Here is an 11,808-nt window from a genome sequence, read left to right as displayed (position 1 = left end):
GGTGGGTTTGAGATGTTTGGGTGGGTTAAGTGGGCATTTTGACAACATGGCTTCTCCTTTGGCATGTTTAATTGTGATGTTTAACGGACATCCTTGCAGTTTAAGATGACACTTTTAAAATAAAAATCTCCTAATGATGACTTGAGCCCTGCCACTCGATGGGAGAATCAGAAGAACTTGTAGGATCTTATTTGGAATTGACATTCTCTATTGTAATTTTGTTCCTGTTTATTTTTAAATTTTCTTTTTGTTTCACTTGAAAGGAAAGATGCTCAGTTTTAAACGTTAAAAGTGTACAAGTTTCTTTGTTACAATAAAACTAAATGTGTACACACACACACACACAAAGGAAACTTGAAATGAAGTTTCATTAATTTCTATGTCTCCAAGGATATTCTTGCAGACCCTAGTATGAGACACAACAGGCTGAGGCATTTAGATATTCACAGAATTTTGTTATTCTTAAAAGTGATGATATGAGTTTGTATAATTAAAGAGTTATTAATAAGATAGGTTCCTTTTTAGTTTTGGAATTTTACATCAAGATTCTTATTAAATTTGAGTTATTTTTAGTTTCCATTGAGTTAATAAGAAATTATAATATTTAGCTCCTAAGGGCAGCCAAATATGCTACTGTAATACAGTTAAACATCTTAGGGACTTAGGAAGTTATGTGCTTCTATCCCTAGGATGGCTGCCTGCCTTAGGATAATGATCAGAAGTATGGGAAAGGCAGGCCATTATTTAGTGCCCCAAGTACACTTGGCACTTGAAGGAAGGTTGCTTGAAGGACTCTGGAAATGTGAATATACCTGCCTCTTTTCTTTCTCAAAGATCTTATTTAAAATAGTGTATCCCATTAGTAACAGAAAAGGTGATGAAAACACACCAATAGAGGTTTATTTATCTCAAAATTATAAACATTTCCAGGCTATTAGGCAATGTGCTATCTACTATACTTTATATATATTTAAAATATATATTTACATATGTATTTCAAATGTGATATTTTATATATGTTATATTTAAACATAATATATATATAAAAACATACTAAAGTTAGAAATTGGAGAAAGATGAGATAAATGTTTCTTTTAAAAATTATTCTTGCTGGAGAGCCTGGGTGGCTCAGTTGGTTAAGCATTGTTGGTTTCAGGTCAGGTTGTGACCTCAGGGTTGTGAGGTCAGGCCCCAAGTCTGGCTCTGAGCTCAGCATGGAGTCTGCACCAGGCTCTCTCTCTCCTTCCCACTCTGTTCTTCCTCCCTCCCCTTGGACCCTCTGTCTCTCTCTAAAATAAATAAATAAAATATTTTAAAAGGACTTTTATTATAACATTGGAAGATAATTTATTTTTACTTTCACTTAATGTATTAGTAACTATATTAAAGTGTATGTGGTTAATATGCCTCGCTTTTTTAAAAGTTGATTTAATTACTTGTAAAGAACTATTTAAAAGTCTGATACTGAGTTTGGTTTATTTTACTACCAAATGTATTTCAAATGTTATATTTTTTAGTTTGTTTTTGAAATTTTTTTTGACCATTAGAGTTAAAAAGATAAATTACAAAGATATGAAGATGAAAATGGAAAAAGTTCATTATTGACTTATTCTTTATTTTTATTTATCTATATTTTTATAATTTTAATGAATGTATCTAAAAAGAAAGAATTAAGCAGTTTTGACCCACTTCTTAAAAATATGAAAATACATCTTTATATTAGTTTATTTTATTTATTTTTTTAAAAATTTTTATTTATTTATGATAGTCACACAGAGATAGATAGATAGAGAGAGAGAGAGAGAGAGAGAGAGGCAGAGACACAGGCAGAGGGAGAAGCAGGCTCCATGCACTGGGAGCCTGACATGGGATTCGATCCCAGGTCTCCGGGATAGCGCCCTGGGTCAAAGGCAGGCGCCAAACCGCTGCGCCACCCAGGGATCCCTTTATATTAGTTTAGAACTAAATGTTTCCATCTTCTAATTGCCTTTGGAAATAATTTCTAATTTAGAAAAATTATAAACAAATTAGAAAAATTTGTTTCCAAGTTTTTCAATTGTACAGGTGTTATTGGTTTTTTTTTTTTAATAATTGATACCAACATGCTCTCTCAGTAGCATGACTGTCTTTTGAAAAACATTTGCTCATTCATTTAAAAAAGTCACATTTTCTTTAAAAGAACATATTGGGTATTAATTTTTCTGAAATTCTTGTCAGATAGCCCAGTACCAGGTGTTACCTACATAGAGAAAGGGTGAGCAAACTTGAAACAGTTGACTTTCATTTCCTCAAGATACCAATAGTGACCTGTAACTTTCTGATGTGTAGACTGTGTGAGGGTGCTGGTGTCAATCCATTTGTTACATTTTATTACAGTTTAGTTTATTTTCTTAGATTAAAAGAATCAACCTAAGTAGAAGTTCTAACAGTTCTTTGTATACCCCCAAAGGATTGTTTTTTTGTTTTGTTTATAAAGATTTTATTTATTTATTCATGAGAGACACAGAGAGAGAGAGAGTCAGAGATGCAGGCAGAGGGAGAAGCAGGCTCCATGCAGGGAGCCTGATGTGGGACTGGATCCCAGGTCTCCAGGATCACACCCTGGGCTGAAGGCAGGTGCTAAACTGCTGAACCACTGGGGCTACCCACAAGGGATTGTTCTGTACACATAACTCACTTTGGAAATCATTAGTTGAAAGTATGCGTACAGAAATCCTATTGCCTGAAGGATAAGGCATCCTGAGTTGGGGATGGTAGTGTTCCTTGCTTGCCCCCATGCTCAGGTAGACATGGGACAGATGGAAGCAGCTTGGATGACTGACTTGCCTGTGTGGAAAGTTGAGCTATCATTTTCCATGTTGCCTCCGCCAGACCAATCCTGTGAGGAAAATACATTATTTCTTTGGGAAAGGGTGCCCCAGACTTTTGGACACCATTCATTTTCCACTTAAACTAACTGAAGGCACAGAATAAAAACCCTGTTAGGAGTTTCAACAGTTCTTATGTGGTAAAAGTCCATTTGGATCCCATAAAATAATTTTACTACTGGTAGCCCAGAGGTGGAATGTCATGGGATCATCTAAGGGAGCAGCAATCTTCAACCAGTCTACCAGAGGCATAGTTCACAGGCACATGCACAAGAAAACAATAGAATTTGTCACATAAAATTTTTGTGAGGATTACAGGAGATACTAAAACTGAAGCTTTGGTTATTTTAAATATATTATTCTTGTTCTATTCTTCTTATTATTAATTATCATTATTATTTAGATAGCTTTTTTCCAACTTTCTCCAGCACATCCTGATACATCTAGGATAACTAAAGGAGTCCTCAGATGATGCAACCTAAGGAAAAGGTGAGAACAGACACTCTCTTACCATTATGGCAAACAAGGTGGAATTATAATGGCTAGCATTTATTGAGCACTTCTTTTCTGCCAGGCACTCTTCCAAGTGCTTTATGTGAATCTACTTATTTAATCCTTTCACGAGCACACAAGTTAAGTACTATTATTGCCTGTGTTTTATAGCTAAGAAAATTAACTTATAGAAGGAATTTGAATAATTTATCCAAGGTCACCCAACTTAGAGAACTGAGGTCTAGTCCAATCTAGATTGCAGCAGGGTGTGAAACCTGAAAATGTGAAAAGTCTGGCTATATTTTAAATAATCTCCTTTGAGGTGATGGACAGTGAGCCCTTACGTCCTTGTCCCCCCCTCCATTCTTGACATAAAACTCCTTGGACTCATGTAGCAGTGAAACACAATGTAGCTGAATGGCCAGAAACCTAGTGGACACTCAGAGTAAGAGAGAAGACCCTGCGCTTAAGATAAAGGGTGGAAACGAGGGGTAGAGGTCCTAAGTAGAGTAAGAGAGACCAGAAGTGGGATCCAGGTTGGAGTATCAGCTTTTCTGAGTAGGTAGCCCAAATGGGTATCCCGAGTAGGGTTACAACATTAGAAGTAGTTTTCTATTTTGTGCTGTTTACAAATGTCCTGGCCAGGGACAGAATGATTGAAATCCAGTCTATTGCTCAGCTCACCAATTATGTAGATAGTTCTGGCAAAAGGAAATGAGAAAGAATATCCATTACTGTAAGAGTGTAAAGGACGGGGGGCATCTGGGTGGCTCAGTCCATTAAGTGCAGGACTCTTGGTTTTGGCTCAGGTCAGAATCTCAGGGGCATGAGAACCAGTTGGCCTGGGATTCTTTCCCCATCCTCTCCCTCCCCCTGTGCTCCTCCCCATCACCACCATTCTCACACACACGTGTGTGTGCCATAAATAAATAAATAAATAAATAAATAAATAAATATCTTAAAGAATGTAAAAAGATGAGAGATCTGAGAGGCATTTTAAAAATGTGTTCATATGTGTTTGGTTGATCTCTGATAAATAAAAAATCTTAGAGATCATAGTAGAATTGTATACATGGAGATGATGAAAAAGTCTGTGGGATCAGATTCATTTTCCTTCAAGTGAGTTTAGGTCAGGAAGAGAAGAGACTGAGGGAAGGATCTAGGGGTAATAACTAATAAAATGGCACACAGAAGAAGAAGAGGCAATGAAGGAAAGTCAGAAGAAGTAGGAGGAAAATCATGGGAGATAAATGTCAGAAAAACCTATTTAGTTAGAGGCACCTATTTGAGTTAGTTGAAAAAAAGTTTTAGTAGCTTAGTACACAATATAGAAATAAGAATGGGAAAACATCATCAGATATTGTATTTAGAAGATCTTTGATGAATTAAGAGGAAGCAATTTGGGCCACATGGTAGGGACAGAAGTCTTGCTGAGTTTTGAAGTGAGGGATGAGGAGATAGAAGCAAAAGTTTCATGAATAAGAAAATTGGAGAGTGGGGAAATAACATGAGCCATTGCTGGGTTTGGGGAATTTTATTTTTAGAAATAAAACAAAGAGGAAATATGTGTTTTTAATTTAATTTATTCTTTTAAATTTTAATTTTAAATTATTTTTAGGAATAAAATAAAGAGGAAGAATGAGCCAGAGCAATATAAAAACTAAAGTTGAAGGTCTTAGAAAGGTGGAACCAATAGAGCCAGACATTGGAGACCACAGAAAGCAGTGGCATCAAGGACCCAAGTGGAGAATAAGCCTTAGAAGAGACATTTCCTTCTTGGAAAATCAAAATATATAAGAAAGGAGAGGCAAGAGTGTAGATGAATTTTTATTTTTGGGGAAGTATTACATTAAGTGTGGAATGACCTTCAGTTTCTCAATGGAGGAGGAGGTAAGATAAGGAAGTTGGGGAAGGCAAAGATAGGCAAACAAGGAAAAAGGATTGGAAAGATTCTGGGGGGTAGCCATTCTGAGGAATGGGAAGAGAAATCAACCAAGGAAAAAATAATAGCACAGAGCATTGTTCCTCGATAGATGTTTCCTGAGTGGTCTTTATCTCATGATGTGGAGCTGTATGGATACAAGAGGGAGAGAAAACAGCTTTTCTTTTCCAGGTAAATCTATCTGGGGAGCCAATACACAAAAATAGCTGCAAAGGAGGAGGTATAACATAAGAACCAAGTGAATATATGCTGTAAATGCAAAATGCAATTTTTTTAAATTTTTATTTATTTATGATAGTCAGAGAGAGAGAGAGGCAGAGACACAGGCAGAGAGAGAAGCAGGCTCCATGCACCGGGATCCTGACGTGGGACTTGATCCCGGGTCTCCAGGATCGCGCCCTGGGCCAAAGGCAGGCGCCAAACCGCTGCACCACCCAGGGATCCCCTGTAAATGCAAAATGAATGCAAAGGTAACTATGGGACAGTTTTTTGGAGGACATAGTAGTACTTGAAGGGTACTTGGAACTTCAGGCAAAGATGATGGGTGGCTGTTAGGGAAGGTTACATTGGGCACATGAAGTCTGATGTGGATCATAAAGAAAAGGTAGGACAATAACCTTTTTGGATGTAGACATAGAGGTAGGACATTACAAGCACAGAACTTAAAATCAACAGACCAAAAGTATGGAAGCACCAAACCAGTTCACTTTTTGCCCAGGACACAGTCTTCATGTAATTAGATCACATCGGGGTGTCTTTTCTAGAGAGCCTTGTGTGGCAGGTGGAAAAGTTGGGACTTTTCCCAGGAGACATGAGAAAGCCATTGGAAGTTCTGAAACTCGGGAAGAATGTAACTAAAGTGATGTTTTAGTAACATGATGGTAGCTGCCATGAAATACAGATTGGAAAGCTATGTAACAGTCTATGCAAGAAGCACTCAAGACTTTCTTCACTGTTTAAATCTAGTGAATGTTGTAATTACCAGGAGAAGCCTGTTTTGCCCCATCATCATAAAGTCATCAGTTCCCCCTCCCCTCTGCTTTTTCCTATCTTTGGTATCTTTGATTTCTGCTTCATTAATTCTTCCAAACTTTCAGTCTTCTTCTTAGCTCCTACCCTTTGCTGTTGGCCTTGTTTGGTTTGTTCCTCTATCGAGGAACAATGCTCTGTGCTATTATTTTTTCCTTGGTTGATTTCTCTTCCCGTTCCTCAGAATGGCTACCCCCCAGAATCTTTCCAATCCTTTTTCCTTGTTTGCCTATCTTTGCCTTCCCCAACTTCCTTATCTTACCTCCTCCTCCATTGAGAAACTGAAGGTCATTCCACACTTAATGTAATACTTCCCCAAAAATAAAAATTCATCTACACTCTTGCCTCTCCTTTCTTATATATTTTGATTTTTCAAGAAGGAAATGTCTCTTCTAAGACTTATTCTCCACTTGGGTCCTTGATGCCACTGCTTTCTGTGGTCTCCAATGTCTGGCTCTATTGGTTTGGTTCCTTCCACTGCTCTATGTGTATGAGCTGTTCTGCTCTGTTCTGACTTGATTCAGAGAGTAAGCCTGCACATTTGGGCCTCGCCACAGGAGAGTCCAATCAACTGAGGACCTGACGTTCCGTTCCTAATGTTACTGCCATATCCCATAATATTTGCTAAGCTGTAATGGTCACTAATGTTTGATGTCATTTTATTCATAAATTCAATAAAATATTTCTTCCTTTTTTCCTTGGGATTATAACTAACAGATGAGCATGTCAAATTTAGTGTGGTTGTATTTTTGAGTAGGAGATAAGGATAGTCGCTCCAGTAACCCTTTAAGTTTATTAAGTTTTCACATAATTGTATTCAGACTTGAAAGTCTTTAAAATTAAAGTCAGAAAATCATATATGTTAACTTGATCTTGAAGCTCACCTTGGAATACTAAAATATTGCCATTGGTTTTCTGTCTGGATACATTGTTTTCTTATTTAATAAATTCTCAGTTTCTGCCTTCACTTACAGTGACCTAGAATCTGAAACATAGTAAACATTTAAGTATATGAGGTGAAAATCTATAGAAAAATGAATGGAAATGAATAGAAAGAAGTCTTGCATCTGGCATGTGGATATATCTACACAACACAGTTTGTTCCCTCTGCCATTTGAATCCATAATAACCTTCCTTTAAAAGCATCTAGTTTCTAAGTATCTCAAAATTATCTTTAAGGCTTTAGGAAAGTAGAAATTTTGAGTAACTAATGCTTAATGCAAATTGTACCAAAGGCATTAAGAAAACATCAAGTACCTAAGATCGTCTTTTTAATTATGAGATATTTTATAAATGATTCACTCCGGCACTTCTGCTTGGACGCTTCTACATGAACCTTTTTTTCTTCCCTTTTCTTCAGTGAAAGAGGACAATCAAACTTGGTTTTATCTCAAGAACTCAAGAAAGGGTAAAAAATGGGTAGAAAGAAGTCTTTATTGTGGAAAATGAATCCATTTTGAAGTTCAACTGGAATAAGCAATGTTTGGATTTTGGGTAGACAATTTATCCAACTTCATAATTAACTTGATTATTTGATTTATTATGTAAACAAAGTATAATGTTTCTGAAAGCCTATAAATAATCACTTTTTCCAACCATGAAAGATTAAGTGAAAACAAAGGGAGTGAACAAAAATGGGGGGGAGTCACAGATCTGTATCTGTATGGAGGAAGAGGGCAGTACTTTTGGGGAGTGCAATTTACATGAGCATCTGGGTCTTTTGTCATGTTTTGGATGGATGACCTGAGTCTGATATATTGGTGAATAGCATTAACAAAGGTCTGGTTGTCAAAGGCTAGAAAGAAAAATGCAATTAGCCACAGCAATGAGGTGATGTCTGTGTTTGGGGGAAAAAATCGACACCTAACTGGCAATAGAAAACACTGAGATGATAACATCAGTAAAAGGCCAGATTTTGTGTGTGTGCATGTGTGTGTGTATGTATTATATAATGATCTTAACTCAGTAGGATATGACAAAAATGTCATTTTTTGTTAATGTTTGGTTTATGTGATGCAAGTGAATGTGTACCTGTTACCAAAGAAATGACATGAGCCCAATGAATTTTTAACTCGTAACACACCAACCTGACATTTGTAATACTGTTTGTTTCCATTTAAAGAAAATTAGAAATAAATAAAAGTGCACTTGGAGTCCAAAAGAAGTTTGCTCTTTTTTTGGTCTAATTTTTTTTTCTTTATAAACCATGCCATCCATAGTAGAGAAGCATATCTAATCTCCCAATTAGGTCAGGCCCCAGGATAATCAATCTCTTTAACAGCAGATGCCTTGTTTTAGCAAATGAATGCTTGGTTTCAAAAGCAGTTTTGTGTTGAGAGAGGAGTGCAGTTGGCATGGGTGATTAGAACTCTTTTAAACCCTATAAAAAGCTTCTGTAGATTGTTTTATGCCCACACTTTGTGAACTGAAGTAAATGCTGTATATCTCCATCTTAAAATGAACATGGTGGGGACTTTATACAGCCTGTGAGAACATCTACATGTATATAAATGGAATTATCTGAAGAAAAACATTTTTATGTCCATTTGAATTAAACCGTGATTTTGATAACATCTAAAACTAGTGAATATGTTTTTAGTAAGTGATCTTCATATTAATTAAATATTGCTCCTTAAGGAGTATAACTTAATTATTGGGTTAGCATTTTTAAAACTGAAAACTACAATGGCAAGTTAACAGGATTCTTATATTTATTGTTTGGCCTACATTTACACAAATCTGCAAATGCCTTTCTTCATGTCTGATGCCTTTTCAGTTCTTATTCACATCATGCGTCAATGAGCAGTGTGCAAGGCAACTCTGAAATCAGGAAAAAATCATTTAACATTGAAGTTTATAAACTGTATATTAAGTCAAGACTATAGGTTGACTTTATTTTGCTCAAAACAACTAATTTAATGTAAGATGTATTGAAATATAGTGAAATACTTTTCACTACGGTATAACAAAAAAAATCTCTGAGGCTTCAGTAAATTATTTTAGATAATGTTCAAAATCTGATTGCTAGAGCTCATCAGTAATGCCTGAATGTGATACATAAAATAATTCAGAAGGCCACATGAATATTTATTTCCTTTTTTAGGTGAGCAGTCATATAATAAAAAGCATTGAGTTGAAACATTTGCAAAGTAGTTAAGAAAAAAAGCACTCACCTGCATATTTGAGATGTTCTCATTTCAACTTTATTGTATAATAGTTCTACCAATTCTTCTCCCCTCTTAAAAATTGTTTCAATCATGCCTAATCTGTGGAAAGTTAATATTTTCCATAGTGAAAGTAGATAAGACAGCTGAGGAAAAATTAAAAGCAGATGGTCTTTAATTTAAGAAACATTTGATACTAATTACTTCCTACCTTTCACAAGACTTAAATGTTGGTGAATGTATAGGATTACATTACTTTTTTAAGCAAGGTTTTAAGGCCAAATTTGGTAGATAAGGTAGAGATCCAGTAATATGAGATTTTTAAAATACAAGCATTTTTTTTTTTTTTTAAATACAGGCATTCTTAATAATACCAAATACCAGAATAGAACTGTGGCAATTCACTTGTGCTTATTCTAACTCATAATAGCATTTTATTTATTTATTTATTTATTTAGTTAGTTAGTTAGTTATTTTTTTATTTATGTGAAAAATCCACTTTAATAATCCAGCTTCAGCTCAGTTGACAACTTCTCAAGTGTAAGAGAAGTCTTTCCAAGAGGCCTCAATCCACTAAGAGGTTACAGCTCAGAGAAGGGAAGAGCTCATAGAAGCCCTGGAAGAGGCTGATGGTCTGGAGGACTCCTGAGGTGCAGGCGGTCTCCCGGATGGAGTGCATGGCCAGCTGGGGGCTGCCTAAATCTAGAAGCTGCAGGCCCAGCCGAGAAGCCAAGATAGGTCCGATGGTGGTCCCACAGGGAGAGGCATTCTGCACCATGGGATCCTGCAGGGGCACCCCGACACTATTGGCCACCTGTCAGATCAGGGCCTCGGAAACCGCGTTCGAGGCACAGCGCTGCTTGCTGTTCCCCTTGATCACAGGGCCCTTGTGGAAGGGGAGCCTGTGGTTCTCCTCGTGCTTGTCCGGGCGGTTGGGGTGCATGGCGTGGGCCACGTCTGCGCTGATCATGTAGGGTTTGGGGATGGCTTCCTCGACGGCCGTCAGGTGCTGGGAGGAGGCCGAGATGCCGCGCAGCACCAGCTGTCAGCAGTGACTGCGCCCCCTGGGCGCCCTCGGAGCCCGCCTCTTCGTTGTCACAGAAGGCGACCATGCGCACGTGGGGCTCCAGGGCCAAAGAGGCAGGGGCCACACAGGAGTGCATCAAAGCCTGCAGGGCACAGAAGCAGCTGTGCGGATCGTGTAGCCAGGCGCAAAGATGAGCTCCTCATAGGACCCAGCCAGGACCGCAGGCTGCGAGCCAGCAAGGCCCAGCTCCACCTCCAAGAGCTCCTCAGGGCTCAGTCCCAGACGGGCGCACAGAAGGGACATGAGAACGAGTGGTGGCGGTCACCTGCAGCCTTGAGAGGCCCAGGCTCAGGAGTCCCCTTCTCCAGCTCCTCCGGGGCTGCTGCGCCAAGAATGGGGACTAAGGGCAGCTCCGTGTGGGGCCCAAAGTTCTCGCTGACATCTCACTGCAGACGGATGGCCAGGTGGGGGATGCGGAGAATGGGCCGGTGCGCGTGCCCCAGCCGCTGACCCAGCCGGCCGGAGGGAGGGCACTTGACAAGGACGCGTCCAGCCAAGGTCAGGTCCCCGTCGGACCGGGTGCTCCGGATCCCACAGCAGAGGTCTCCAGGCCAACCTGCTGGAAGCGCACCTGGCTGCGGCGGGAGCGCCGGTGCACCCGGAGGCAGGGGCTGTCCCGGTGGGCCCCGGTGAGGCTGAAACCATTGCCAGGAACACGCTGGCCTCCCACAGCAAAAGCGATGATCTGATGATCGTGGAGGAGCTCCCGGTCAGGAAGTACTTGCTCTCCCGCTTGGGATCCCAGCTCTCCGGCTCTTTGAGTTCATGGAAGGCAGCCTGGAGGAGGCGGCTGCAGCACTCGGCCACCGCGTGGAAAGGAGGGGGGCTCCGGATCACGAGCTTGAGGAGTTCCCGGGCCGCGGCCTGCACCGCCTCTTTGCGGGCCCTCCGGGTCACGGCCACCTGCAGGACCCCACCCGTGTGCCCGCGTCCTCTCATACTAGCATTTTAATATGATTAGTAGAATGGCTTCTGTATATTAAGATCCCTAAAGTTTTTAGGTGGAAAACAGTTTAATGTCCGATCTGTTTCTCAGCTATAATTTAGATTTCAAACGTATTTTTTATTTATTTTTATTTTCTTTATTGGAGTTCAATTTGCCAGCATATAGCATAACACCCAGTGTTATGCTATAACATCCCACCAAGTGCCCCCCATCACCCAGTCACCCCCCCCCCCCCACCTCCCCTTCCACCGCTCCCTGTTCCTTTCCCAGAGTTAGGTGTT

General features: G+C 39.4%; 1 pseudogene; it reads right to left on the bottom strand.

Moving 5' to 3' along the window:
• Positions 1-9,999: 9,999 nt before the first annotated feature.
• On the bottom strand, positions 10,000-11,520 carry LOC112907418 (aspartyl aminopeptidase pseudogene; annotated as a pseudogene).
• Between the last annotated feature and the right edge of the window lie 288 nt (positions 11,521-11,808).

Source organism: Vulpes vulpes, chromosome 4 (genome assembly GCF_048418805.1).
Source record: "Vulpes vulpes isolate BD-2025 chromosome 4, VulVul3, whole genome shotgun sequence".
NCBI lineage: Eukaryota > Metazoa > Chordata > Mammalia > Carnivora > Canidae > Vulpes > Vulpes vulpes.
The sequence above is the reverse complement of the archived record's forward strand: the minus strand, read 5'-3'. Positions and strand labels throughout refer to the sequence as shown.